We start from the raw sequence: 11,363 nt of genomic DNA on the forward strand, positions 1-11,363 counted from the left end.
CCCGGCTCGATTTATAACATTACCCCCCCCACCCCCCAATCCCCAACCCCACACCCTGAATATGAATGTATCCAAGTTTATACAACATGCTCTCATGTTAACATTTCCTAATGTTTCTTGGTATCTATCAGCGAATCTCAGGAGGGACATGCTGGATTAACCAGACCCATCGCCCCCCCCCCCCCCCCCCGACATCTTAGACCTTGTTAAAACCACACCCTGCTCGCAAAGCTAAAGACATGAAAAGCTGGTTCCAAATTTTTGTTGCCAGAGAGCACTTTTTTCAACCAAAATTGAATATTTCATAACATTTATGTAATAAGTACAAAATTACGGTTTTATTAAGGCAAGAAATAGTCGAACAAATAATACTACTATTATAAAAGTAATTTAGCAAACAATTTTATTTTTAATCTGGATTAGTAGAGTCCGGGTGTTGTGGTTATTGGGGATGTTATATTACTTAATATAAATACAATACTACGCTATAAACCATAGATCACTATTATCTATTTTTATCATGGAAAACAATTGTTCTAACTTTATATTGTTTTACTCTCCCTGGCAATTCCGGTAGACTTCAATGAGAGGTTGAGGGCGGTTTTTGAAAATATTTGAATTGATAAAATAATTCTAAACGGCTTTTCAACGGCTTATTTAATACAATATATATATATATATATATATATATATATATATATATATATATATATATATATATATATATATATATATACGGATTTAGTTTTTTTTTAATGTAACTTTTATTTTATCTCTTGTCATATTTTTTTTTTCAAAAATTTAGTATGACTACATAGACTTTTCAAGACTGTTAAAAACTGAATTGCAAGTTGTCAATCGGCTAACGTTATGGACAGATGAGACTCATTATATGGGGACATACACCCATCTAGGAGAGAAAACTACAAAATCAAACAACTGCTGACTTTAATTTCATTTTGGATGGATAAAGGCTATGGAAGCAAATCCAAAAAGAAAAACAGGCTGAAATCAACGGCCAATATGGCGCATAACCCATTGACACACAATACTTAATTGTGTTAGAGTATAATCCCTTCAATTGTTCAATTAAGAACGAAGAAGAAGAAACAAAACAAAAGCTTTAAAAACTCATTTAAACAGTTTTATCAACGATTTAAAATATATTTCGGGCGTTTATTTTATTTTTATTTTGCATTTATTAGCTACATAGTTCTTTCAACTTGTTATCGAATAAAACCGAATGTGTTCTTATATAGCTTTTTTTCTAATACCCTTGTTTGTTTATAATTATAAAGATCAAGATGATAAAATGGCCACTGTGTCTACCATTGTTAGGTTTTGTTTTGTTTTTTTTAACTATTAAAAATATTGCTATTTCTAACACTCGCTAATTTTTTTTTTAAATTCGCCCGCGTCGCTTTCTTTCTGAAAGTTGGCAGCGATTAAAATAGCCACCGCTTTTAAGCTATGCTTATTTCTTGAAAGCAGCTAGCAGTTTTATACAGATATTCGAAGTTTCCAGAATGTCTGGATGGACGGTTTTACCCAAAGGTCTACGGTCTACCCCCCAACCTAATTCACATCGGAATTTTCTTTTTTTAAACTGTGGGAAAACCCGATGTTAAGTTTAGCCTAACATTCACCCTAATCCCCACCCATTGACGCGGGGGGAGGGCGAGGGGGTCAGCGAGGGACCCGCTTAAGCCATCCGGGTCTGTACCGTGACCCGCTAAATGACCCGTTAAACCCAGGCTTGACCAGGGAACAACTGTTTCATTCTGTCCGGCTATTTTGTCTGTTTATTTTATCCGCATCAACCGGGCCGGGCGATGACCGGGTGTAAAGTGGTTTGAACGGAGCACGCGCCCATACACGGCGCCCTGACAATAGGGCGCCATGGAGGGCATAATCGGGTACCTCCAGCTACGGGTGCCACTAGCAACGGGTGCCACTAGAAACGGGTGCCACTAACGTTGGACGCCGTCATTATTGGGCGCGGGTACAGCGAAGAAGAACGCTGGCCGTCATCGTTTTGTGCCTTCACATTAGGGCGCCATCACAGAGATGCTGTTAGAATTGGATGTCGTAAAAATCGGGTGCCTTAATGATCGGATGCCGTAAGAATCGGGTACCGTAACAGTCGGGTACCGTAAGAATCGGGTACTATAACAGTCGGGAACCTAACTACCGGGTACCGTAACTACCGGGTACCGTAACAGTCGGGTACCGTAACAGTCGGGTACCGTAAGAATCGGGCGCCCTAAGACCCGAATGCCGATCTTATGCCCGCTTACCAACAGCCTAAACCAGGGGTCTCCAAACTACGGCCCGCGGGCCGGATGCGGCCCTCGAGGTCCTCTCATCCGGCCCGCGGATATCTTTTTGTCCACGGAAAAAACGTTTGTTGGTGATGGCTGAGGAACTTTGACCAGAAAAATCAAAGATATGCCCGGAAGAAACTGGCCCCCGAACTGAAATTTAATAGTTAATGCGGCCCTCGGACTGAAAAGTTTGGAGACCCCTGGTCTAAACCTACGGCTCATCAACTGGCGCCAATTATTTTTAAAGAAAGTTGTTGTACAATAAAAACAAATTAAAATGACATAGGTTTCCGAAACTATTATCTGACAACCATTGTGTTCTAGCTAGCTGGGACGTCCTCATATTTAGTTCTAGCTAGCTGAGACATCACATATGTTTTCTATCTACCTGGGACGTACACATGTTTTCTACCTACCTGGGACGTACACATATGTTTTCTACCTACCTGGGACGTACACAGATTTTGTTCTACCTACCTGGGACGTACACTCATAAATTTTGTTCTACCTACCTGGGACGTACACATATGTTTTCTACCTACCTGGGACGTACACATATGTTTTCTACCTACCTGGGACGTACACATATGTTTTCTACCTACCTGGGACGTACACTCTAAAATTTTGTTCTTCCTACCTGGGACGTACACATATGTTTTCTACCTACCTGGGACGTACACATATGTTTTCTACCTACCTGGGACGTACACTCTAAAATTTTGTTCTTCCTACCTGGGACGTACACATATTTTGTTCTAGCTACCTGGGACGTACACAGATTTTGTTCTACCTACCTGGGACGTACACAGATTTTGTTCTACCTACCTGGGACGTACACAGATTTTGTTCTACCTACCTGGGACGTACACATATGTTTTCTACCTACCTGGGACGTACACATATGTTTTCTACCTACCTGGGACGTACACATATGTTTTCTACCTACCTGGGACGTACACATAAGTTTTCTACCTACCTGGGACGTACACATATTTTATTCTACCTACCTGGGACGTACACATAAGTTTTCTACCTACCTGGGACGTACACATATTTTGTTCTACCTACCTGGGACGTACACATATGTTTTCTACCTACCTGGGACGTACACATATTTTGTTCTACCTACCTGGGACGTACACATATTTTGTTCTACCTACCTGGGACGTACACCACCCTTAGAACATTTCACTGCCCCTGGCCTGTACGTCTGAGACCGCTGTGTCGGGTTCTGGTGACCTTCAACTGTCAGCCATGACAGGAGGTGTGGTGTCAGCCCTCTCACGTTTGACATGTCACCGTTTCACACTTCACCTCCTGTTATCCCACCCCACAACCCCACAACCCACACAACACATTCTCTCACTCAAGACCCTCACTTTGCCATCTCTGCCCCCCACAAACCTCACCCTCACAAACCAGACACCAAAAACCAGACCCCCACAAACCCTATCCTCATGTCACAATAGTTGTAACAAAATGTTGATTTAACATTCCTAGTTGTAACAAAATGTTGATTTAACTTTCCTAGTTATAACAAAATGTAGATTACCATTCCTAGTTGTAACGAAATGTTGCTTTAACATTCCTAGTTATAACAAAATGTTGATTTAACATTCCTAGTTGTAACAAATATTAGATTCAACGTTCCTAGGTGTAATAGTGTAATAAAATGTTGGTTTAACGTTCCTAGTTGTAACAAAATGTTGATTTAACATTCCTAGTTGTAACAAAATGTCGATTTAACATTCCTAGTTGTAACAAAATGTCGATTTAACATTCCTAGTTGTAACAAAATGTTGCCATAAGTTGTAACATATTGTTGATTTGACATTCCTAGTTGTAACAAAATGTTGCCATAAGTTGTAACATATTGTTGATTTGACATTCCTAGTTGTAACAAAATGTTTACCTAACATCTAACAAAAATTATTATAATAAAATGTTCACTCAGCATCTAACATCGCTAATTATAAAAAAAATTAGATTCAACATTCCTAGTTATAACAAAACGTTGACTCAGCATCTAGCCTCACAGCTTGATTATAACAAAACGTTGACATATTTTCATTCCCTCCCCTTGTCCAACTATCCGCCATCTTGAAACGCTCAGCACCAAATTTACCCCCTCTCGCTGATTGGCCATCGAGCCAACGGCAGCAACTCTTGAGGTGAATCCTCTGCATCATCTCCCCTGAAGAGGGCGGTGCTGCGAGGCGCCAGTGTTTGCCCCAGGCGGCCCAAGATCGTTAGCTCTACTCTTGATGACACTTACCCACCTTTTCCAGAGGTAGCAACTAGCTACGTCTAGGGGTAGCATTGGGTGCAGGTAGTGTTACACTGACACGGAGACCCATCTAGCATTGAGTGGGTCTGGTGGTAAGTGGGATATACATGGGGACAGTTACAGATAGACTGGTTATAATTACCTCCCCTACTTAAAACGACATACCTTGATTATAATTACCTCCCCTAATTAGAACGACATACCATGTTTATAATTACCTCCCCTGGGTAAAAAAACCACATACCTCATTTATAAATATAATTATCTCTCCTAAATAAAACCACATACCCAGTTTATAATTACCTCCTCTACATAGAACAACATGCCATGTTAAAGTTACCTCCCCAAAATAAAACCACATACCTCGTTAATAATTACCTCCCCTAGTTAAAATCCACATATCTTATTTATAATTACCTCCCTCGTTATAAATACCTCCCACAAATAAAAAGACAGATAAAATACATTTGGTATCTTTAAACAAATTGTTTAAGAGATATATTGTCCTAGTACTTTGCCCTGAGTTATTTTGTCATGTACCGCTCCTTATTAATCATCTAACTCTATTGAAACTTATACATTATTGTATTGTCATCTGTATTAAGGTTATATGCTAAGCAGAAATAGGTGGATGTAGCGTTACAAAATGTACAGAATGTTATAGAATGTTACAGAATGTTACAAAACCAAAACGAGAAAGAAAACAAACGTACCACGTAACTTAAGAAACTGCTTGTTAATTCAGCTATTTTACAAATCAGTAAACCGTTTTAATTACCATTACCATACCCATGTTGCTCTCTAATTGGTCCCGACATAATTGACTTTTGCGATCAACAATGATCTAATTTTAGCTTCATCTTAAAACATTCAAAGACCAGGGTTCAATTGTCGTGGCACAACATGACTTCTCTTTGCCGTCCCTGCCCTAGCTAAATAAACGATCGCCTGATCGATAATCGATCAGCAAGCACCTGACATGCTATTGATTTAGGCATAGGTACCTCGCGTGATTAGAAGTTGCTGGAAAACTGTGGGTACCTCATCTGTCGTGGCATAGGTCAGCGCCGTGAAATAGAAAGATATATGGAACATTTTTTTGCTGGCATTATGACAAGTGTTTCTTCCAGACTTTTTCTCCTGGGACCCCCCCCCCCCCCCCCCCCACGAAAAGATGCCCGAAAGATACTCTGATTATGATGTAATCTCAATCTCACGAGAGACATGATTGGTGTGATATTAATAGCAGCTGATCAGGTAACTGGTGACGTCATACGTAGTAGTACACACACCGAAAAAAAATCGTGTCTTTACCATACACGACGAGCATGCGATGTTGATAGAAATATATACACATACACCATACACAGCTACATTTGAATCATGCATCTACACATCTATTACATGACAACACATCTGATTAATGACTACAGCTAATTAATTACAACACATCTAATTTATGACAACACATCTAAATTATGACCACATCTAATTAATGACAACACATCGAATTTACAAATACACATCTAATTCATTACTACAATTTAATTCAAAAGTAAGGCCTTCATCTAATTCATAAAAACACATCTAATTCATGACTACATCTAATTAATTACAACACATTCATCCCTGAATGAACATCTAATTCATGAATACACACCTCAAACAAACACCTACCTATTACCTACCCTATTTACAACCACCTACCAACTTATAATTACCTCCCCTATTTACAACCACCAACTTATAATTACCTCCCCTAAAAACAATCATTTATCTATTTGTGATTACCTCCCCTGTCTCCAACCACCAACTTACTTATAATTACCTCCCCTGTCTAAAACGACCAATTTATTTATAATTACGTCCCCTATTTACAACCACCAACTTACTTATAATTACATCCCCTATATACAAAACTATCTTACAACACTCCACCACTAACTCCTCCTCCCCATCTCTCCTCCACCTACCTCCCCCTCCCGACCTGTATGTTTAAGCACATTAAAACGAGGACATGTAAATGGCGCCTGAAGATGTAGCAGTGTTTGATGTCAACAGTTTGAATGAATTCCCTCCAGTAACTTGATGTATCCAATCCTCAATCCTCACAATCTGCCCGGCCCTGGGCTGTGTACCCACCGGCTCCATTTGTTTGAGATGGGGAAAGAACGAAAAAAAAAACCCGAAGTTTTATATTTCGCTCTTCTAATTTCTCACATTTTTAATCGAATGATGCGCTAAAAAGGTGAGTACACAAATTCTCCTTGTCGCGCGTTCCTCAACAGTATAGAGTTCCTCCCCAACGATTTGATCCTGCACATTGTCTTTATCAGTCCCCGGATGTTGACGTGAGTGGTCTTGACACTTGTCGACTCGGCTAGACATTCCGATGACAATATTGACATTTTCTTTCACGTCTATGGAAGTAAAAATTGCTGCAGTCTATATATATATGTCACAGACTGTATAATTATGTATCCTTATTATATTGTGTTTTGCATGAATGAAGAGTACCTGGCTAGCGGAAGGACTGTCTGAGCGATCGTCATGTGTTGTTTCATGCTTTTGGGTGAGATCGCTCATGTACGTAAGGGGAGAGAAAGTGGTGAATAAAAGGGAGAGCAAAAAGGTGAACGGGGGTTGTGTGCTAGAACTTGAACCTGAGGACTGTGGCTGTGAATGTAGGATGTTACTACGACACTTTGTTTCTTGACTGTGATTGTACTTATACCAGTTGTGACCATGGATTTACTATGGATCTATTAATTCTCTGTACAAAGTGTAAATAAAGTTATTTGTTTCACAACTACTGTTGCTCGTATGAGTATATTGAAGAACCCACAATAACAACAAAGAATACATGTTGTTACATATGGTGTCAGAAGTGAGCGTCTACTGTTACATATGATGTCAAAAGTGGTTGAAGAAGTGGTGCTACTGTTACTGATTCTACTGTTACATTGTCAGAAGCAATTGAAGAAGTGATGTTGTTACATTGGTAAATTATATTGAAGTCTGAAATCGTCAACGAAGTTACAGTGTTACTACAAGTGATCAAGAATTGTCACATTATCATTGTAAGCAGTTTTCAACGTTTTTGAAGTGGTCTTCCACTGTTTACCAAGTACGTCAAGTTCTTGAAAGTCATCTATCTACACTCAAGTCAGAAGGGTTGCTGTAGTCAAGTCAGACGTCTTGTTCAAGTCAAGTCATCAACGTGATAATTTTTATCACCTTATTTCGATATTGTCTCACCAATGTCGAGTAAATATCGTCTGTGTGTTTTTTCTGTTTGGATTTAGCCGATCAAGTCTTAGTGTTTCTTTTCTACTGTTTGGATTTAGCTGTTCAAGTTTTTTCTATATGGATTAGCTGTTCAAGTTTTTCTACTGTTTGGATTTAGCAGATCAAGTTTATTTTTGTAACTGTTCCTAAACTGTTCCTAAAGATGTCTTATCTAAAACTGGACAAATTTCTACTCTGTAACAGGCTACTAGAACTATTTTGAATTTTTTCAACTTTTTGGAATCAACAAAGTGAACTATTCTTGTACTATATATGTACTATGAACTTTTCTTGGATTACTAGATGTCTCTAATCAACTGAACAAAGCCAGAATACAAGAAAGGGTATTGTAAATTAATTAACATTTATCTATTGTCAACTAATGAATTTATATTTTATGTCATAGAAAATATATCAAAATGTCAAATTTTGAAACATATACAGCACTTGTGAAGGAACTTGACATTCCGAAGGAAGACAGGTTGGCATTTATAAAAGAACTACTAAAGAAAGATGAAGAGAAAGCTGCTAAAGAGAAAGCTGAGAGAAAAGAAGAAGAGAAGGCTAGAGAAGAAAAAGCTGCTAAGGCGAAAGCTGAAGAAAAAGAAGAAGAGAAGGCTAGGAAGGCAGAAGAGAGGGCTAGGAGGTTAGAGGAAAGGAATTGGAAAATAGAAGATGATGAACGAAAACACAAGCATGAAACAGAACTGGAAGAATATATGGAAATGGCGAGGGCACAAGGCATTAAGAAGATGAATAAGCAGATAGCCTGGGCAACCAATCGACTTGAAAAAGACATAGAAGAAGCAAAAGAAGCATGGGACGAAGAAACAGACCAACCCCGACGAGCTCATGGAAATGTATTGAGAGAACTAGATGATATGATAGAAATAGTGTGTAATAGATCAAGAGCTATTACAGACATGCATAAAGAAGAAGACATTTCAGAATTAGATAAAGTAGAAGAGACTGTACAACCAAAAGGAAAGCGGAAAAAAAGAAACAGAAAACAGAGAGCAGATAAAAGGGCTGAAACTATGGAAAAACAAGTTGGCCTACATGAACTAGCATATGAACAAGAACTATTAGAAATGAAAGCTATAACAGACACAAATGAACCAAAATTAGAAAGTGAACAGATAGAATTTAAAGCAGAACTTGAAGAAGTAAATATTGGCAACCTTTGGAATGAAGAACAGAGTAACATAGTCCAGGAAGAATTGAAACCCAAGGATAAAACAGAGGTTGAACTTAATAATGATTTAAAGGTGACAGATACATTAGTATGTCTTAAGATTGACTCTTTTTTGAATGATACGCAGGTACACGAGAATATTATTGAAAGTTGTATCGTAAGTCCATCAGAGAATGGCAGTCAACAAGAAACAAGTCCATCAGAGAATGGCAGTCAACAAGAAACAAGTTCATCAGAGAATGGTAGTCAAAATGATTTAATAAGCCCATCAGTCAATGGCAGTGATGATTTAATAAGTCCATCGGAGAATGGCAGGAATCATGATAAACTAATGATGATTAATGAATCAGTGAACTTAATAAGCCACAATAAAGAGAACGTACCTATTGAGGAGTTACTTAGAAATCTGGAGTCAAACTTTAAAGAAGATATCCTAGAACTCAAGAATAAATTTAACAAAGAAATGGAGAAATTAACACAGAAATTTATGTGTGAATTAGAATCAATAAAGAAGCACAAGGAAGTTAAGAAAGATGAAACAGTAACTAGAAACTACAATGTCATTAATGCACAGAATGAAAGTAAAAGAAATTTAGCAAATTATGAATACAGTCAACATGTTAATAAGAATGTCATTAATGTCATTAATGCACAGAATGAAAGAAAAAGAAATTTAGCAAACTATGAATACAGTCACCATGTTTATAAGAAGCCAAAATCTAGATGTTTTTACTGCGGAAAAACAGGTCATTACCAAAATCAATGTTGGCATAGGTTGGCAAATCAGAGAAGAAACAATTATGTACACAGAAAGTCATGTGAGAAATACAGTAATTTAAGAAATGTATCAACTTCAAATCAGAATAACAAAAGTGTGAATAGGTATACTAATGGAAGTTACCGACGCAACACATATTATGAGAGGCCAAAGCAATGCCATAATATTTATATTGAGTTGGTTGATGAACCAAACCAACATACACAAAGCAAGATAACCACTGACGTTGTTCAGAAACCAGAGGAGAATATTAAAACAAATGAAGTAACACAAGTTACACGAAATCTAGGAAATGATTATGGTAGCACAGCTAAAAGCTACAATTTGAGGGAGAGATGGCATACAGGTCATCGTCAACTGCACGAGAACGATTACTCATGCTATAGAGGGTGCTAAGATTAAATTATCAATTTACAGTTTATTAATATTATACAGTCTGTAACTGTAATATATAAATATCAAACAATTTGTATCAGTAATATAAATTGTGTACTATTTCAAAAGATTGTAAACTGTATTATGTTAAACCTATTCTATACTATTAATTAACAGTGAATAAAGTAAATCAAGTAAAAGTTAGAGACTATTATTCCGCATAACAATAAGACGGAAGTCTCAATGATGAATTGTGTGTTAGCCATACCTGTGAAAGGCAATGTTGTTGTGTTGTGACCTAGATTTGTCTGAAATGGGTCAACTAGGGGAGACAACAAAGTATATTAATCATGCGTCGTAATAACATGCCTTGATGCTAAGGAAGTTTTTTACTACATAGGATATAATTATTTAATTCATGAGTTGAATTAAGTCTTTGATAATTTCAACTATGTATTATAGTTTGGTAATTCACTAAACTCATTTGTCTTGTTTATACAATTACTTGGTAATTGAAATGTTTTTCTTTCTCATATTTGAATACATTACACATAATGCTTGTGCATTAGTCTACAAAGAATGTATTTTTCCATGTTTTTTGAGATGTATAAAAATTTTGTTGTCTGGCACATGATCCTGCCCTACCAATATTGTATTTATAAATTTTGTTACACAAAATTTTAATTGAAGGGGGGACGTGTCACAGACTGTATAATTATGTATCCTTATTATATTGTGTTTTGCATGAATGAAGAGTACCTGGCTAGCGGAAGGACTGTCTGAGCGATCGTCATGTGTTGTTTCATGCTTTTGGGTGAGATCGCTCATGTACGTAAGGGGAGAGAAAGTGGTGAATAAAAGGGAGAGCAAAAAGGTGAACGGGGGTTGTGTGCTAGAACTTGAACCTGAGGACTGTGGCTGTGAATGTAGGATGTTACTACGACACTTTGTTTCTTGACTGTGATTGTACTTATACCAGTTGTGACCATGGATTTACTATGGATCTATTAATTCTCTGTACAAAGTGTAAATAAAGTTATTTGTTTCACAACTACTGTTGCTCGTATGAGTATATTGAAGAACCCACAATAACAACAAAGAATACATGTTGTTACA

This window comes from Physella acuta, unplaced genomic scaffold, assembly GCF_028476545.2.
Source record: "Physella acuta isolate Inbredline_101_S28 unplaced genomic scaffold, ASM2847654v3 ptg001673l, whole genome shotgun sequence".
Classification (NCBI taxonomy): domain Eukaryota; kingdom Metazoa; phylum Mollusca; class Gastropoda; family Physidae; genus Physella; species Physella acuta.